We start from the raw sequence: 5,995 nt of genomic DNA on the forward strand, positions 1-5,995 counted from the left end.
GCCTTCTTTCTGTCTGCCTCATGCAGCAGCTAGGGAGGCCATCCTGCAGCAAGCATAACCACCGCGGTGTGCCCGCCCCACTGCCAGCCAGGGCCTTGACGCGAGAGTTCAGCCCAGGTGCCGTTAGGAGAACCCCTTCCTCCTCTGCAGGTTATCTGGGGCTGGAGAGACAAGAGGAGGCATGGGGGAGCCAGACAGTACCCATTTCTCTGATCTCCCCTGAGAGCTCCAGTGGGACAGAAGCAAGTTCCCACTCCCAGGCGAGCTGGAGATGGCAAGTGGAGACCCTCAGTCGTTGCTCCTTCCAGCCAGCAGCCCTGTGCTCCCTGGTCAGAGCCTGGGCATGCAAACACACCTCCCGCTCCCCACCCCTTTCACCTCATCAAAATCCGAAACCCAGCCCATCCTTCCTCTCTCAGCTTACTGTGCCCTTCTCAAGGGAGCCTCCTGCCCCATGGACCAAGTCAGTCCTGAGCTGTCTGAACACCTGTGCCTCTCCTTCAGAGCCCACTGCTGCTAAGTAATATGTTAACCAACTGGATAATGTCTTTGTGTTGAACACCTGACTTCCCTGATGGTCTTTAGCGTTTGTTCTCTGCCTAGAGGTACCATCATCCCAGCCCAAGCCTCTTCCTGTTCTGTTTATTTCTGAAAATAGATTGCTGTACCTGCAACTTTTATTCCTTTGGGGAAACATCCCTTCTGCTCTCCTTGTGGTCCTGTGGGACTACCAGTCACTGTTTCCCTCCTCTAGCCCCAGACTCTCGCCATGGAGGTGGGCGGCTGTGCCCAGCTGAAACAACTACAGTGCCACATCTCACCAAACACAGTAACTGGTATAGGCGTACAAAACTTAGCAAGGCCTCTCATTTCCAGGTGCAGATACATAGGTGTGGAGAGGAGGCTTGCTTTCCACTGACTGCCAGGCTGAGGCCATGTAAGCCCGGAGCTGCTAGCAGCCATTTTCCCTGACTACATGAAGGAAGCTCACCTGCAGTAGGGGGAGAATTAGACTCACACAGAACAAACAATCAGGGCAGAACCAAGAGAAGGGGGAGAAAGACTATCATTTGTTTTGCTGGATCTGACCTTACCTGAAAGCAGGCACCCCTGAATGTCTCACTTTGTGAGTCAAACAAACTTTTCAGCTTGAGAGGTTTGCCTGTTGTGTACAATCAAGAGTACTGATGAATATAGCTTTCTTCCTGAGACACTCCCCAGTTTCACCCACATACCTGAACAAACTCACCTCCTCCAACTCTAAGCCAAGTGTCTAAGATGTCTGAGATCATAGTCTGCATGTAAGAGCTGGCTAGGCGACAGAAAGGTAGAAGGGAATCACAGTTGGGCCCCGCCCCTATACTTCAACCCAACCCCCAGGGATACACCTCCCAGTACAGGCTTTTGTTTCCCCACCTTAGGAAGCTTGGAATACAAGAGCCACAATTGTCATCTCCCCAAGTCCAAGAGCACCTCCTGGAGTCCCAGACCGTCCCTCCTTCTAAATGGGAAAAAATCCCTGGAAACCCACTATCCACCCCACCCTAGGTGGCAGAAACATGGGGGCAGAAATGTGGTCTTTCTGGGTGGGGTAAGGATGCCCCTCTGAGTTGTACTCCCACCCACTCTTCATTTCTTCAATAATTGTGTGTTTAGTCCTTACTTTGTGCCAGGCACTGTGCTAGGCACTGGGGCTACAAAGACCCTCATGCCAAACTGTCTGTTGTCTACCTGGTATCAGTAGGCCTCCTTCTACACCCTCTTCCACATCCCAGGAGTCCCGTATCAGCAGGGTTCCAATTAGAGTATACCACTGAGAGGCACTCCTGTGAGATTTGGAGGGCAGAAGAGAAAGATAAGCCCTGATTTTCAGGTGGAAGCTATGAGCCAATGAGTTGAGGTTCCACCAACAGCCTCCAGGTTTCCTCTGAGAATCTCCTGCTTCAAGGCTGGAGGCAGTTGAAATCCTCAGCTAGCTTCCCATAAGATGCTTACATTTCCAAATCCTGAATGTAGCCTTTCTGAATTTTGCTTAACCCCACCCCATCTCCAACAATTGGATAAGCCTCTAAATCCCTATATTCAATCCCTTTCTGCTCAAAATGCCTGGAAAGGTTCCTGTTCTCCATACCCTAAAGGACCTTGGCCTCATCCTGGATAAACACAACAAGACAAACTCTCCCCACAGTGGCCCAGAAGAAAAGTTGGGTCTCTCCTGGCACTTTGGAGAAAAGCCTTGCCTGGTCACATTGTCCTCAGGGCCTACCAGGATACCGCACCACTGATACAGTGCAGTGCCCACTACACCATAGCAAGTCAGCACAACCAATGACTGTATGGTCATTGAAAACCTGGCAAAGCCTTATAGGATCACACCAGGCAAGGATAAGTGAACTTAGCCTAGCGGGTATACTATGACTGAAAACACACACACACACACGGAGTAAAACTGTATCTCTGACCCCTAAACATTGAAAGGGCAGGATAGAACAAGCCATGAAATAGTCTGACTCCTTGTTGACTGATCTGCATGATACCCAGAAAGGGGTGCAAGGAAGTCATTTATGCCAGACCCAGTCTCCCACTGTCACCAGTATGGAACCCTCCTTGGCTGGGGCTTTGACTCTCTTCCTGACTCTCAGAACTGCACATGTGGGGACCCTCTTCACAGCCCCTCAGGCAGCCTTCTCCTAACGCCACCTCTGTCTTAGCCCCAACCCCACTGCCTCCTTGGTTTCTTAATTCCCTCTGCTTGCCCCTCCCAGAATCCCTCTCTTGGCCTCTTCAGTCTTCAGACTCAGTACTCCTTCATCCACTTCACCCACCTCCCCTCATTTCCCAGCCCATTTCCCCATCGAGCTTGACAGCCAGGCCCCTAGGGAGGCAATGAAGGTCCCACATTCAAAAATGCACCAGACAATCATGCCCCTGCTCTGCCAGGGAGTCCACCCTAGGCATAACAGCATGCGCTATTACGCAGAAAGGGCCTCCGCCTCCACTCCCTCCTTGAGCTGCATCACTCAAGAGTCCCTTGAGCTCTCCCAACTTGGCGTATGCCCCGCAAGGAAGGTGTGTGCCATGCTCCAGCCTCAGAGGGTGGAGAAGAGGGAGCAAAAAACCCAAGCTCCCAAATGTGCGTATGAAAAGAAATGCGCAGCAATGTGACTATCGCATCCAGAGTGCTGAGATGATGGGGTTGTTTCCTAAGATTCCCTGTTATACATGATCCTTTCAGTAAAAAGAAGAGAAACAAATAGAAAGAGATCACATGATCACTTAAATCTTCCTGAAGGTTTGTATGAGTGCGAAATTAGCCCAGGCAGCACTGTGGGAGAAGAATTTTTCCATACTCTCCTCTCCCAGATAGATGTTCCACCTCCAGGATGTCCTGTGCCCTGCTCTGCTCAGTTCTCCCAACAGGCCTGAGACTTCCACGATACTATTACTTGAGCGCCATTTTGAGTTTGACCTGTTTGGAGACTGTGGGTGCAGCCCCTCACCAGCCCTCAGTTCCCTGCCAGACTTCTCAGCTCTGGGTCACTGCTCTGAACCTCAGTGTCATCAACTCTATGTGGCAGAATGTGCAAACTGAGTTCACATCACAGTCAGGCTGGGGCCAGACCCCCAACCCCCAATCAGAAGGTTCCAGTTCACCAAGTTGCCTGCATCCCCATGTGTGGGATACCGCCTAATGAAATTTGCTCGAATCACCCCAGCCAATATTGCTAACTTTTCTTTTATTTCCTATTCTGAAAATCTGTCAAACTCATCACCTCTGGCCCGCAAAACAAATTTAGTTTTTGAGTCATGTAGGAAAAAATTGAAGTTGAAATGCTGTGAGGGTAGAGGCTTTTGTCTTGGTGTCAGGCACCTGTGAAATCTAATGGAGTCGTTCTCTGACAACATTATCTGTGTTTGGTTAATTTGGTGGAGTAGACAACGTCCTCCATTGAACAGAAAGAATAGAATGCACAGTCCTAGAAAAGCAGAGAGTTGGCCCATCGTAGATAATTTCCTTCTACTATTCATCCTGCAGATAGGCACTCAATTACAGAGGTGCTCATAGGTACACTTCCATTCATTCTTTTATCACCTTGCAAATGAAATAGTCATTTTTTAAATAGCATGAGCAGAGATGCATGTCAGTAAACAAAAGGGCAGGCTTCCTTATCACAGTATATTTTGTCCTGATTACTTGTTCTTCTATCTTACAGAAAGCTCTGCATCTAATTCAGAGGTTTGGCCACCTCTTGCCAACTTTTTCTTATTAATGCAGCCCAAACTGGGTTGCTGATGCACAGTAACAGGAGTAAACCCTTCCTGAGTTCGACGTTCAGGGGCCTTGGCCCAGGGCTGAGCGGATGGAAGATAGGAAGTGCCCCTGCCCCTGAGAATCCACTGAGTGCTGCTGGGTGGTTACTGGTACCAATTGCTGGTATTAGCTTCTGGTACCAATTATGCTGCCCCATAACTGCTTATTTTCTGAAGCGGTACTTGGAGCAACCTGGATGGGGACACCCTGCTGTGCATAAATGGGAAGACAAGTACCCCAGACGATCCTCCAGGCAGATGCTACCTAAGGGAGCCCAGTCTTTGCAGAGCCCACTGAGTCAGGGCGATGCCCACAATCATGACTGAAAGGACTTTTGAGGATGCTCCAGGGAACATTTCAGGTGTGGGCTGTCAATCACACCCACACTCTATGAATATGCATAAGTTTGATGGATATTCATAAGTATCCCAGCAACCTCAAAGTTCCTCCTTACAACAATAGCACAATTCCTTTTGTTGTTAAACAGCCTCTTCACATTAAGTGGTCTGCTGGGTCAGAAGAGGAGGCTGGGAAGGAAATATACATCTCTCCTCTCTGTTCCTCAGTCTCCCAGCCAGCCAGGGCTAATATTTACTTACTGTAGCTAAAATGCTTCGTGCCTCAAGGGCAAGCGGCTGCTTTCCAGATGCAAGCGTGACCCCTTGAGTGCTGCTCACCTCACCCAGCTCTATATAGGGAGACTGTGTTCAAACTGTATTTCTGTAAATAGAATTCTACTTCAGAGAGTTTTTCCTTAAAACATTATTTTATGATCAGCTTAGATGGGGTCAAGGGGGCTCCTCACACTTTAAATGGAGGACAAATGGCATAATCAAAAAGGATGTTCTCCAAACAGATGTTTAACAGCACAGGAGGGCACTCACATTTCAGGAAGCCTGTCATGCTGCTCTTCTCCCTTGGAACTCTGTTCCCTCTCTTTCCACCAGCTGAATTGTGCCTCTGATAGTCAGTGAGGATGCTCTGTAACCAGCAGAGCTGTAGGTATGTGGGCCGTTGAGGCAACACCCTGGAAACCAAGAGGTCTTTGGTAAACAGGATAGGGCAGGGAGAACGACAGGTTACCTCTTGAAGCTGAGATGGCCAGAGGGTCATGTCCTCTCACCGCAAAATCCAAATGGAACTAAGGGAGACCCAAGTCACACATCTAGACAGCTTACCTTATGAGTGAATCTTGTCCCTGATGGTAGAGACAGTGTCTTCTCCTCATGCTTAGGATGGTGCCTTCTGGGAGAACCTCCTTGATTTCCAGCCTGAGTCCTCCCTGCCCTAGCCTTCCTGCGCTCAGCTTCCCAGGCGCTCGGACACTGCCTTCTGCTGCCTTGGATGTTTTTCTACCTCTGTCTCTACCCACCAGGCACTACAAACTCCTTGAAAAAGGAGGAGTTCGTCTGCACAACCTGAAATAAATCCTTGTTAGATTACACACAGAACTTCATGTTTCTAAGGCATGAAATATGAAATCCTCAACTGAGGCTTTATTTTGTAATATAGTCAAATATTTTATTTTTCCCCAGAATTTAAACTTCTATTAAAGTTGTCACTCCAAACTAGAATGCATCTTTTAAGACATAGTACATCTCCAACAGAACACAACATGTGGCTTTTCTAAGTAGCCAGGGTGCTGAGAGTTCGTGGAGCCCTCGGGGCTAGACCCTGGGAGGA

Source organism: Papio anubis, chromosome 5 (assembly GCF_008728515.1).
Source record: "Papio anubis isolate 15944 chromosome 5, Panubis1.0, whole genome shotgun sequence".
Classification (NCBI taxonomy): Eukaryota; Metazoa; Chordata; class Mammalia; order Primates; family Cercopithecidae; genus Papio; species Papio anubis.